Genomic DNA, 13,532 nt, shown 5'->3' with positions numbered 1-13,532 from the left:
TTACAGACTGGCCGTTTGGGGCGAGCTGCACCCGCCCCTTTCCCTGGGGTATCGGGGCCTCAGTGTCCAGAGCGGCAGCCGCTGAGGCCCCGATCTGCCGCTTTTCAGGCTGCGGGGAAGCAGCAAAAGGCCCCTTCCTCGCAGCCTGGAAAGGGGTGTCCTTGGGGCTTCAAGCCCCAAGGACACCCCGCGGCGGCAAGGAGGAGGAGAAAGGGGCCGCTTGGCCCCTTTCTCCTTTGGTCCACTGGGCGCAGCCGTGTGAAGGCTGCACCCAGCGGACCAAACCAGGAGCTCCTTCCTGCTCCACGCTAAGGGCGCACTAAGCGCCCTGGCGCGGAGCGAGGACGTTACGTCCGCACCACCCCGTATAGAGGCGGCGTGGTTGTGACGTCCTCATGGCGGCAGCCGTGTGGAATGGCCGCCACCATTTTGTGCGCGCAGAGTGCGCACTAGGGTTAGGGGGTGCGGAAACACCGCCCCTTTCTAACCCTAGTACGCGCTCTGTGCGTACTTTCTGGCCCGTTTGTAACGGGCCAATGGGACTAAATAATGTCTCAAGTTACATTTAAAACTCATGTTAATAGGCTATGGAATATAGAAACAGTTTGTCTATTGAGTTTTTAAGTTTTAATTGTTTTTTTCTATATATTGTCTTTAGCATTGGTGTGTGTGTATGTGCTTTCAAGTAGCCTGTCACCTGTTTAATTTTTCATAGGGTTTTCTTAGGCCAGGAATACTCAGAGGTTTTGTAAGTTCCTTCCTCTAAAATACAGCCTTCAGCACCTGGCATTCATTGTCAGTCTCCCATCCAAATACTAACTGGGGCTGATGCTGCTTAGCTTCCTAGATCAGATGGGATCTTATACCTTAAAGCCTTTGTTGCTGTTGAGCCCTTTCAAGTCATTTCTGACTTATGGTATCCCTAAGGTGAACTTATTGGAGGAAGCTCTTTGCAAGTTTCTTCACAGGGGGTTTGCCACTGCCATCCTCTGAGGATGCAAGAGTGTGACTTGCCCAAGATCACCCAGAGGATTTACATGGCCAAGATAGGATTTGAACCCTGGTCTCTAGTCCATTGCTCAAATCATTATGCCACATTGGCTCCTGGTTGTTAATTAAGAATTTTAGATATATGTTAGGGATTTTACTCTATATATTTTTATGGTGCATTACTGTTACAAAGATCAGTAAACGCTAAAAAATAATGGGGACTATGATTTCTTTCTTATCCAGAATGCACAATGAATTCAATAATAACATAATAATACTTGATTATAATGAAATTATTAAAATAACATTCTTAAAAATTATTACTACTATTACAGGTTTTAAAAAATGATTACTACTGTTACAGGTTTTAAAAAAAGGATAAAGCAATCTGTTATGCTGTCTGTGATAGAAGAGTTGTTGCCTCCCATTACAGCTGCCCAACTCTGAGACAGAGAGTGAGACAACTGTGTGTGGCATTTGTGGAAAGCAACATACTGTAAGTCAAACAGAAACAAATGCCTGGCTCTTATAGGTCCTTTTTAGAGTCAGGCACAGGGAGCATCTTGTCCACAGTGCTTGGCTCTAAGGCTCCTTTACAACATGGCATTTGGAGTTTGGATGGCTCTGAAATGCTAACACTGGAGCACTAGACCACTGAGGTGGTGGGAAAGTAACTGGGGTAGGTATCCAGTACTCACTAATGCCAAGTTTTAGAGATGGTTCACCAGCAACGTTTCCCAGAGCAGAAAGGGCCCTCCAGGGCCATGGGAAAATTCACTGCAACTCATGCAGTGCTGCTTAAGGTTTCTGATGCACTCTGCCTAATGGGAGAGTCAGCTCTGGGTAAATAATATACAAATTCTAAGAACATTAAATCACTCCAAGCAAAACAAGTTGAGCAACATTTGACTGTTGATGCATTATAAACAAACTGCAGTTCTAAACAAACTTAACTGTCATCTCTTACATTTCAACATATCAATATCCACTGTTTTGTGCAACCCTCTCCTATCACACAAACATCCACATCAACCAGACAAATAACCACTCATTTATAAAAGAAGGCTACTAAATCCACAGGAGAGCAAGCTAAGTGGAATTTCACTTTGTAATCCCAAAGTGAAATTCTACTTGGGCTGCTGTCCTACCCACAAACAAAATTAAGTCCCACTGAAATTAATAATATGTATTTCCAGGTTGATTAGTCAGGATGAGGACATTAATTCACAGCCCTTCAAAGTCCATATTCTTCAGATGATAGTTTTAAAAGGAGGTGGAAATCAAGGTAAGTAAGGAATGGCATGTGTTTTTCATTCTAAATGTGTGTTATTAGTTTCACATTCTGACCTGTTGCATATACATATTTTACCACAAGTCTCTCTGGAATTTGGACACAGCAAGAGTTTTAGTTAGTAAAATACTTACATTAATTATATGCACACAAAATATCAATGCTATGCATTTTTGTAGTGCATTTTTTTTATAAAAAATGTAATTTAAATCACCTGTGCACTCAAAAACTGTAATGTGCAGAACTATAAAAGAAAATTATGGAATTGCAGATATGGTTATATCTTTGAAGAATTATAGCTCCAAATCCTAGGGAAAACTGAAAATATTACATTAACTTTTGGCAGCAAGAGTGTGGTAAAGACATGTAGCCAATAAAAAGTAATTCAATATGTACAAAACAAAACAAAACAAACCTCTAAAGATGCAGAGCATTTCATCTGTTTTTCCAGTCTGATTAAATATTAAGTAGCTAAATCAGTACTGTGGGGGGATGTTTTTGAGTATTTTTGTGTAAGTTTTGATAGTGGAGGATTGTTATACACCAGGAGCAATATTTGGGATGACACATCCCTGGGCATAGACTCATTGTAACAACTACATAAAAATCTTAATGGAACCAGAAAGAAAGAAGCATGGGTTCAGGAACACAGAAGATCTATCAGGAACAGTAGAATCATTCAGCTATTGAATTCCACCACTTCACATTGGCTGTGATATTAGCCTTACGCAAACAGAATATCTTCTTCTATCAGTAGACAGAACTTAGATCCAGATGGATCCCAAAACTCAAGTTCCTAAGTTTTATAACTTTTCCCTCCACATTGAAAGGGGCAGAGAAGATACAGACATTTCTTCACTACCAAGTGGGATTCAATGTAGTTGTCTCCAGTGGCTGCACGGCTACATGTCTGCGCTGCCTTTAGGAACAACGGGACTTGAGCATCTGTGTATTTTGGTATCCATGGGGTGTGTGTGTCTGTGGTTCAGAACAGATTTCCTGTGGATACAGAGGGCCGACTGTAGTTGAGAGTTTAGAAGAAAAAGTTGGCACTCTCCAGCCAAAACTCTGAGATGACTGGTTGTGGTTTGCATTGGATCCAGTGAATTGGGAGCTTCTTCTGCACTTGTGGTTGGCTGTCAGCTCCACTGTTGCTCAGCTATTCAAGCTGCCCTCTTTCCATAATGGATGTTATATGACAGGATCCAAAGCAAAGGCTGGCTGACTGGCTCCCCATGTTGCTGTTCAATGTGCTCCATCCACAAACTAGTGGGAAAAAGCAGAAGAAAGTCTTCCTTTCCCCCTTCAGCACCTCTGAGGGAAGGTTTAATGGATGGTATAATAATAAGTGGTTCAGTGTTCAGGTATTATTAGTTGGCATTTACATCTTGAGTTAAGACTTTGGGGCGTGGGGTTAGCAACAAAATATATTTTATTTATTTATTTTCATTTGGGGGTTAGTGGTAAAGAAATGTTAAAAATCACTGTTTTATTACAGAGGACAGCAACATTGGATGGGTATTTGAAGCTTAAATATAAAAAGAGAACAAGATGGTTAAATACAAATATACAATTTATTTTCACAAAACACGGTAATGCAACTCATCAGTCTGATCTCACTAACAGTAAGTAGTAGAGAAGAGGAAGGGAAGGATATTGGCCAAATTTCTTGGTACTCCAACCCAACATGTTTAGAAATTAACCTACAGTTGCTGGATAGAACATATTCCTTGGGTTCACTTGGTGGTGCTCAATATTGAAGCCTTACAAGTACTGAAATGATAATCCTTAGATAACATTGTGAAACTGTTTCAAGTGATTCTCAAGATGACTGATCTGAAAATTAATCTTAACAGAAAAGATAAAAAAACATACTGAACGAGCTAAACAGAGTGATGAACTCTATGAGATGAAACAGTATCAAGATTATGTTTAAAGCTCTGACATCAGTTGGATAAAGATTAGAAGAAAGATTTAACTGGAAGTTCATGGATGCTTGCTTTTCCAACTAAACTAAAAAGGAAGATCTTTATTTCTCAGAACAGACATTTCAATCATTTAAATTTACATCGCTTTATAAATAAAGGTTAATAATCATCATCATCATCATCATCATCATCATCACTTAGAAGCTGCAACATTTCAGAAACCAACATGCCTGACTACCCACTTAGCAACCATAAACCTATATTTGTCCATACATCTATTTCAAAAAAGAGAGAAACTATGCATTACAAATAAATATACTGAATGCAAATTATTTCCATCCCCTAGCAGTGAATGCAGGATACACAATGTAGCAAGCCTGTTTCATACCTATTAAAAGTTGTGTGTGTCTTGTATATACTCAGCACATCCTTTTCTACGCCTTCCTCTCCCACTGAGTGGAGTCTCAATAACTGCATAGCTGCACATACAAGATGCTACTCTGAATGCTTCTTTGGAGATAAAATAGATATAGAAATGCACAGTGGATAAACTAGTAGAGAAATTAATAAAATTACCAGATTACCTGCAAGGGCACTTATGATGATCCCAAGATGTTGCCCAGTAATGAAATTACAGTTTATTGGAAAATGTGTATTGCAACACTTTTATTTTATTTTTACTTTTTGCAATTTGCATGTTGAAATTATAACATGAAATTAAAATGTTAATCTAGCTGCCAGAATTACTAAATTGGGAAAGCAATTGCATGCCATGGCTGACTTCCTGCCAGTTATTTACATGTGTATGTGTCTTCAAGTCACTCACCAATTTATGGCAATCCCATGACTTTCATGTGGTTCTTGTAGGTAAGAAATATTCAGAGGTGGTTTTGGCAGTTCTTTCCTCTGAAATATTTCCTATAGCACCTGGTATTCATTGGAGGTCTCCCATCTAATTACAGCTGACCCTACTTAGCTTATAAGTTCAGATGAGATCTGGTGTCTTTAGGGTATTTAGGTTGCTAGTAATTTACTCACACATAAGTGCAGCTGACGCATGCTTTTGGGTATAAGCAGAAAGGACTATTTTCTTGCCTTTGAGCTCCATCCAAAAAGCTCTCACCGCCCAGAAGCTGTCAAGCCTCATAAGGGGCTCCTGCAGCTGCCTCTTATCAATGGGGAGGAGATGGAGGGGAAAGGCTATGCAGACATTGAAGATGCAGCTGCTCTGGGCTCATTGCAGGGAAGGAAAAGGTGAGATGAGACCAACTGGTTCTTCATAGTCTGAATCACCTCACTCCTCCTTTCTCTCCTCTGGTAACTGATACCAGCAGGGGGCCCTTCTGGACAGTGGTAGGATGCAGAACTGCATGTGTGGAGCTATGCGCAAATACTGTATAGGACAACAGCTCATGTTTCTTATGGTTTTGGATTTACTAATTGTGAATATAGAAATTTTATTCTGCACAGTATTCTGTTTCTTTGGTGCAGTTCTGTGATAAACTTTAACACTCATGTAGACGTTCTGTACAGAAAAGCAAAGTAAGTGTAGGAATTAGAAATACAAAGTTCATTAAGTGTCAACAGTTGATATGTGTTTGCATTCAGTACTAGTGGTACTGAAAGCATCTGCCATACCAATTATGTTTGCAACTTAATACCAACCAATTTGAATTAAATGGTTCTGTTTTTTTAATTAAAATTTTATTAATACATTTTAAAACAAAACATGACCACAAACAGTACACCAAAACAACAATAAATACAGGCAATAACCCAGGTAAGGCCCTGAAAGTTATAGATAAAAGGCATGTTCAGGAATCCTGAAAGACATCTTTCCATTAAAATTTAGCTAAAATTGGGGGATGTCTAGAGTCTAAATCTTGCTGGATGTATTCAATAAATAGGTGCCAAATCTTATGAAAGGTCAATCCAGAGTGTAAGGCTCTCGCTCTGTTGTTATTATCTGCCATTTTCTCCATTAACCACAAGCCCCAGAGTCTAGTCCACCATCCTGCAGTTTTCCAGTTCTTGGCTATCTCAAGCCTGGCAACAGCCAGAAGCAAACTAATCGGTTCTTTATCCTGTAGGGCTTTATTTTCATTCATAAAAATGGAGAACAAGAGCAGGAGTGGGGATAATTGTATACTTTGTTTAGTGATCTTGGAGATCAGTTGTAAAATTTCTGTCCAATACTCATGCACTAAGGGACAATCCAGCCACATATGTACAAAGGCTCCCCTACCTTCACAACCCCTCTAGCATTTTGGATTAGCATTGGTAGACATATGAATTAAATGGTTCTGTTAAAATGTTTTTTTAACCTGCCCAAGCAAATCCATATTAGTCTAAATTTTCCTTCTTATACCTTCTGCTTATATGGGCACAGAGTCGCATAGTTAAATCATACTGCAAGAATTTGCCACACAGAAAGGAAACAATAGGATGAGAATCAGCACCACACAGAAATGTTTGGGTGGGTCAAATACTCATCTATGAAAAAGGCCCTTTCAAGCACGCCCCTTTCAAAGACAGAGCGGTGGAACTAGCCAGAGGCAAACACAAACCCAAAGTCTAGTTTCTAGAAGTTGTCATAGCAAATGTATCTGTCTACCAAATCCCTTTTGGAATGGCTGACCATTAGAATTTTTCATGCCTGACATTATATGACAATAAACATGACTAGCACTTAGATGTTTACAAGATAACTGTCAGCACATCTCACTAATAGTGAGACTAGTAAGAACCTGCTGGATCCTCAGAATTCAATGAGATTAGAAAAGGGATACTGTCCGATACTGACATTGATCAATTGCTGACTCCACTTCATTTCCATCATCTGCCTCAGATTACAGGCTTCCCACTATTAGTACTGAAAGCATCTGACATACCATGAAAGACCACCAGTTGAAAAGCACTGCTCAATCCATATGTCCTAACAACTAAAACTAACTTTTCCAGCTTTGGCATGTTTGTAATTCAGTGATGTAAAATGGTTCAACATGGGTAAATAAAGTAAAATTAAAACAAAGCAAAAACTAGTGCTTGTAGCAGATCAAGCAATTAGCTATTCTTAATAATTGTGTAGATCAAGATGTTTTTGTCATGCCAGATCCACTGAATGAAATAATGACATTTTTATAGGTGATGTCATTAACTGGACCAAACCTCAAATCTAGTATTCAGACTTAATTAAAAAGTTATTATCTAGTAAAGATGTTGAATAAAATTAAGGCAATTAAAGTTATCTTTTATCCAACTATGTAATATTCAAGATCAAAAATCTATATACCAAGCCAGTATTCATTGTAACCAGTTGCAACATGTGCATTAATACAATACAGCTGTGTGCTAGCTTATGAACTCTGGGGCTGCACAGACAGCCTCTAAAGGGCAGTGGAACACCATCCCTTTCCTTTCCAGATCAGGGCTGTGGCAACCACACACTGCGGCCCTGATCTAGCCTTTGTGTGGTGCAAAAAGGAGCAGCAAAAAGTGGCTCCTTTTTGCACCGCAGAAAGGGCACCTTAGACACTGCTGCAGCGCCTTTTTGCTGCTTCTTTGGCACAGCACATGTAAGCACTGCACCGAAGACGCAGCATGACACCACCCACTATCTGGTCAGGTGGGCAGCATGTGGGCAGTGGCTGGCAGGCAGATGCCACACCCCCACTCTGCTTCAAGGCCAGCTCTTTATGTCAGTCTGTTGAGGCCCTCTGTTTCTTAATTTTACATTACACACACATTAATTTTACATTATACACAGGGACCTAATGGTTCATTAGGTCCCCTACATAACCCAGGAAAAGGCAGAGCTTCAAGCCAGCAATGTTCTAAGCATACAATAAAATATTCAACATACCTGAGTAAAAAGATATTGTGGAAGAAGGAACACCCAAGTCATCATTAGAGAGGGAAATCAGGAACATGCAAAAAGAAAAAAAAAATCAGCATTAATGATACAGTAATTCTGTATAAATTCATTTAGGTTAGTTTTGCAAATTTCCACTTACAAATGCTTAAAAAGGATGTCCACCAATATACATAATCATACATAAAAGTTTGTATTTCTGGTGAATCCTGGGAATATGATACATCCTGAACATTTACACTAGTATTAAAAAGAACTTTTCACATAGTAAGTGCATTTCCAAAGTCAATCTCAGAAAGAACCACTAATTAGAGTTACACACAGAGTTTATACTAATTATGAAAGTACAGGGAGGGAGAAAGAACACGAGATTACAAAATTCCTATAAAGCCTTAATAATAATAATAATAATAATAATAATAATAATAATAATAATAAATATTTATTTATATCCCGCCTCTCCCTTTTTGAGGATTGAGGCAGGTAACAACAAAGTGCAAATACAGTATATAATCAAGTAACAAAAACATTCCCTCAATCCCCCCCGAGTCTGTAATTCAATCAAGATTCTCAATCAGCAACGAATAGTTTTTTCATATTAATACACACACACCTTTCTTTTTTTACTAGTCAACTATTTCTTTTCTCTATACTCTTTGAAGTACATTACTTGGAATCAGGTTTGCATTCTGTTATGCTATACATACCAAGGAACACTTGGCTGTTTCAGTTTACTGCTTTGTTTTTATGAAAAATTCGGCACAATTACTATATAAGCCTATTAAAGCAATGCAACCCATTCCATGAGAAAATACACGTGAAAGCTGATGAAGGTCCATTCATTTAACAGTCAACTTTCTGGCCTGGACTTGCTGTCCCACATAATCAATGACAGCTAACAGCTGAGCATCATGTTCAAGCACATTCAAGCTTACATAGTGCAGGATTCATTTCCCTCAGATAAGATGTGACCAACTGTTTTTCAGACAAACAGTTCCTGAGAAACTGGCATGCCACACCACTTGCATTGAGCTACAGTTACAATGTCATACACAGCATGCCACAAATCAAGACTGAAGCTCTTTAGTTATCCATATGTATGACAATGTGACCTCCCAGGGAATGTTCTCAGAAGAATCAGAAGCAATATAAGCAGCAGCAGAGGCAACAGAATTCCATCAATGGCCTATACCTAGGACAGTGTTATGTTATGGTATTAGACAATGATGGCTGAAGGGAAGCAAAAATAATTGAAGATTCGAGAAGATCATTAGAAACAGACTTCTCAGTATTACTTTGCCCAAACTTTACTAGGCGTGTGTCCTTGCAGTGTACAAATCCTACAATGAGTTAAAATTAGAGATATGTGAGCAAATTGCTATTAAAACCCATGCTTATCTATATATTAGAGAAGTATAATTTTAAGATGGAGACTGTTGGTGCTGGCTTTCTTTTTAGAAGCACCATCAAAAATAAAATACAACAACAGGATACAAGTGGAGAGAAGAGAAATCTACATCTCTAGGCCTGCCTGCTGTCCTTAGTGTTGGAAAGGAGAAGGGAACTAAGAAAAAAAATATGGTCCTTAACTTCAGACACAACTGGGTTTGACACAGTTGGTATGTTGCTTATTTATATATCAAATACTAAATTGAAGACAAAAGGTGTCCATTTCAGCTATCCAAACGAACATTAGTGACAACAGAAATATCACACATAGATGGGGCAACTACTGCAAAAGCCCTCTGCTCAATGGAGAAGTGAGGCAGGATCAACCAGCTTTTAAAGCACTCAGCTCAATATGCCCCCCCCCCCCCCGCCACTGCAAGCCTGTGTATGGTTTTGCCAAGTGCCTACCCACACAGCAATGTAGGGTTGCTGATGTTCAATTGATTTGTATGGAGAAAATGAGTAGCCAGTACAATAGGAAGTTGGGTGTACCTCTCCTTCCTTCACCTGAAAGAAACTGTCATGCTATATCATATTATTTGCATTGATAGTAATTGTTTCTACTATTCCAAGCTAGCTAGAAGCTTATGAGAATATAATGCATTCATATGTCAATTATGAGTATGGACAGGTTGCTTACCTGTAACGGTATTTCTTCGAGTGGTCATCTGCGAATACATACAAATGGGTTGTACTGCGCCTGCGCAGTGCCTTCGGAAACTTCTGGAATCACTAGGCAAAGTACTCTTTGCAACATGTTGAAACTTTTTGGCGGTAGCTCCGCCCATCCCTTATAAAGCCCCTGCCTTCCCGCTCTTTCCCCAGTTCCGCAATTTTTCCGCCAAGTAGGCGATAAGGATGAGCCAATAAAGAGCAGGACACTGAGGGGAGGATGGGCGGGATTTGTATGTATTCGCAGATGACCACTCGAAGAAATACCGTTACAGGTAAGCAACCTGTCCTTCTTCTTCGTGGTCTCTGCGAATCATACAAATGGGTTGAGACTGGCGAGCTAAGGTCAATGGAGGAGGGAGTGTCATATTAACCTTGTCTCCAACACTATTGATAATACCAATAAAGCAAGAGAGACACAGAACAGTGGTCTAATTGGTGTTGTTATTATCATCATCATAATGTTTAAGATAAACAACAAACAATCTCATGAACTCAACCCAATAGTATCATGAATTCAGGAGTCTGGTAAACATCTTGTTTGCAAATGATGCAAAGAAAAAACCACATGTGCACCCCAGACCATAGTCAGTGCAATCCAGACAACAGGACAGCCCTCCCAAAGGCTGCATCTCCCCTGGCCCTGGTGTCCAACCTGTAATGTTTGATGAAAGTCATAGGTTGTGACCACACTGCAGCCTTGCAGATGTCATCCAAGGGCACACCTGACAGAAAGGCAGAAGATGCTGCAACTGCCCTGGTAGTGTGAGACCGAGCCCTAGCCGGTAAGGGTTTACCCAAAAGCTCATAAGATAAACAAATAGTGTTAGAAACCCACTTGGAGAGTCTCTGAGCCGACACAGGCAGTCCTTTTTTGGACTCCGAATAGCACTGGAACAATCTTTCGGAGCGGCTAGAGTCTCTAGTCCTGTCGAGGTAAAAAGCCAGGGCCCTACGAACGTCCAAGGTGTGCAGAGCTCGCTCAGCATCGGTGGTCGGGTTCGGGGCCAGAGTCGGGAGAACAATGTCCTGGCACATGTGGAACACAGAGACAACCTTAGGCAAAAAGGTAATGTCTGTTCTAAGAACCACCTTGTCTAAGTGGAATTTGAGGTAAGGTTGGTCTCGACGCAAAGCACAGAGCTCGCCCGCACGGCGAGCAGAGGTGATGGCCACCAGAAAAACTGTTTTCCAAGTTAGCAGTCTGATGTCCGTGGTGGCCAAGGGTTCAAACGGTTTGGACTGTAGCGATCGTAGCACCGCATCAAGGCTCCAGGCTGGAGGAGGTAGAGACGCCTGCGGATGGAGGTTGCTGCATCCCTTGAGAAAACTTTTTACCAATGGGTCCTTGAAAAAGGAGGGCTTGCCATTAAATTGAAAGGAAGAGCAGATGGCCGACAAGTAACACTTGACGGAGGTGAGAGAAAGGCCTGAGTCGATCAAAGACATTAAAAAGTCCAGGACCACCGGTGTCGTGACTTGGGCTGGAGACAGTTGTCTGCCGGCTAAGAACCTGGTGAACCTGTTCCATTTTAAAGCATAGGACTTCTGAGTAGCTGGCTTGTGGGCAGCCAGAATGACTCTGCGTACGGGGGACGGTAGCCGTACTAGGGATGGATCCTCCACGCTACCAGGGGAAGAGTGTCGATCTCCGGGTGTCGAACCCGACCCTCTTGAACCGTGAGGAGATCTGGTCTGTGCTCTATCCGGAGGAAGTTGGTCCGGGAGAGATGGAGGAGGCAGGGGAACCAAGGCTGACCCGGCCACCATGGAGTGATCAGGATGGCATCCGTGGCATCCGACATCATTTTGGAGACTGTCCTGGTGATCAACGGAAAGGGGGGGAACGCGTAGAGCATAACCCCCGACCAGAGGAACCCGAACGCGTCCCCGAGGGATTGTTCGTTCGGCGTTCGGGAGCAGAACTGGGGACAATGGCTGTTGTGGACAGTCGCGAACAAGTCTATCTGTGGGGTTCCCCACCGACTGAAGAGGTCGAGCACCGTGTCGGGGTGGAGTCTCCACTCGTGGCATTGAGACGGAGACCTGCTGAGAAGGTCCACCAGGTCGTTCTGGATACCCGGCAGGTGCACTGCCTGGAGTAGGATGTTCCGGTCTATGCACCAGTCCCAGACCTCGAGTGTGATGCCGAGTAGTGTAGGAGATCTGGTTCCTCCCTGCTTGTTCAGGTAATACATGACGGTGGTGTTGTCCGTCCTGAGCTGAACAACTTTGTCGGATAGGGAGGATTCGAAGACCTTTAAAGCCTTCTGCACCGCAAGCAGTTCCAGGGCATTGATGTGTAGCCTCTTTTCGTCCTGGGACCACTGGCCTTTGGCCCACAAGTCCGTGGTGTGGGCTCCCCATCCGTCCTCTGACGCGTCGGTGGTCAGCACAACCTCCGGCTGGGGTTGAGAAAAAGGCATGCCGGCGCAAACGTTCCGGGAGTCGAGCCACCATCGGAGGGAGCGAGCGACTGGTCTCGGGATCGTAAGATGACGTGACGGGTGGTCTGTCTCTGGGTCGAAGGCAGAAAGAAACCAGGACTGGAGCGGTCGGGACCGGAGTCTTGCCCACGGTGTTACGAAGGTTGTTGATGCCATATGCCCTAGGGCTACCTGGATGTCTCTGGCAAGTACTCTTCTTCGGCTGACACATTTTCCGATGGCTCGGACGAGAGCTAGAAAACGGTCGGAGGGCAAGGATGCGACACAAGTGTTTGAGTCGAGGATCGAGCCGACGAACCTTATACGCCTGGAGGGCAGTAGTTGAGACTTCTCGAGGTTCACGACCAGTCCCAGGCTTTGTAGGAGCTCTAAGGTTTCGGCAATGTGACGGCTGAGCTCTTGGTCCGATGGCGCCACCAGTAGCCAGTCGTCCAGGTACGGGAAGACTCTGATGCCCCGGCGATGTAGATGGGATACTACCGGTGCCATGCATTTGGTGAAAACTCGAGGGGCTGTGGACAGACCGAAGGGGAGGACGTTGTACTTGTAGGCGTTGGTCCCGACGGCAAAGGCCAAGAACCTGCGGTGACTCTCGCGGATGCTGACGTGGAAGTAGGCGTCCTTTAGGTCGATCGTCGCGAACCACAGGCCCTGGTGTAATAAAGGTAAGATAGAGGCAAGTGTTACCATACGAAAACGCCTATAGGAGAGATAGGCGTTAAGGGCTCTTAAGTCTAGTATGGGCCTGATGCCCCCATCGGCCTTGGGGACTGTAAAATAACGGGAGAAGAAACATCTAGGAAAGTCCACGGCGTCTATCGGTGAGATAGCGCCCTTTGCTAAGAGGGTGCGTACTTCGTCGAGAAGGGTGTCCGAGGGGAGGG

At 42.6% G+C, this 13,532-nt stretch overlaps 1 protein-coding gene and 1 long non-coding RNA gene across 21 annotated transcripts in view; one reads left to right on the top strand and one right to left on the bottom strand.

The window, feature by feature from the left end:
• The window catches only part of LOC121921570 (collagen alpha-1(XXIII) chain-like), a 445,373-nt gene that overhangs the window by 279,017 nt on the left and 152,824 nt on the right, over window positions 1–13,532 (bottom strand). The gene's annotated exons all lie outside the window — the stretch shown is intronic.
• Window positions 2,030–13,532, top strand: part of LOC121921573 — a 40,726-nt gene continuing 29,223 nt past the window's right edge. For both annotated transcript variants that reach the window (XR_006101980.1, XR_006101981.1), the window contains exon 1: window positions 2,030–2,275. This is a non-coding gene — a long non-coding RNA (uncharacterized LOC121921573). The remainder of the gene's footprint in view (window positions 2,276–13,532) is intronic.

Source organism: Sceloporus undulatus, chromosome 2 (assembly GCF_019175285.1).
Source record: "Sceloporus undulatus isolate JIND9_A2432 ecotype Alabama chromosome 2, SceUnd_v1.1, whole genome shotgun sequence".
NCBI lineage: Eukaryota > Metazoa > Chordata > Lepidosauria > Squamata > Phrynosomatidae > Sceloporus > Sceloporus undulatus.
Note: the sequence above shows the minus strand (reverse complement) of the source record. Positions and strands in the feature narration are given on the sequence as shown.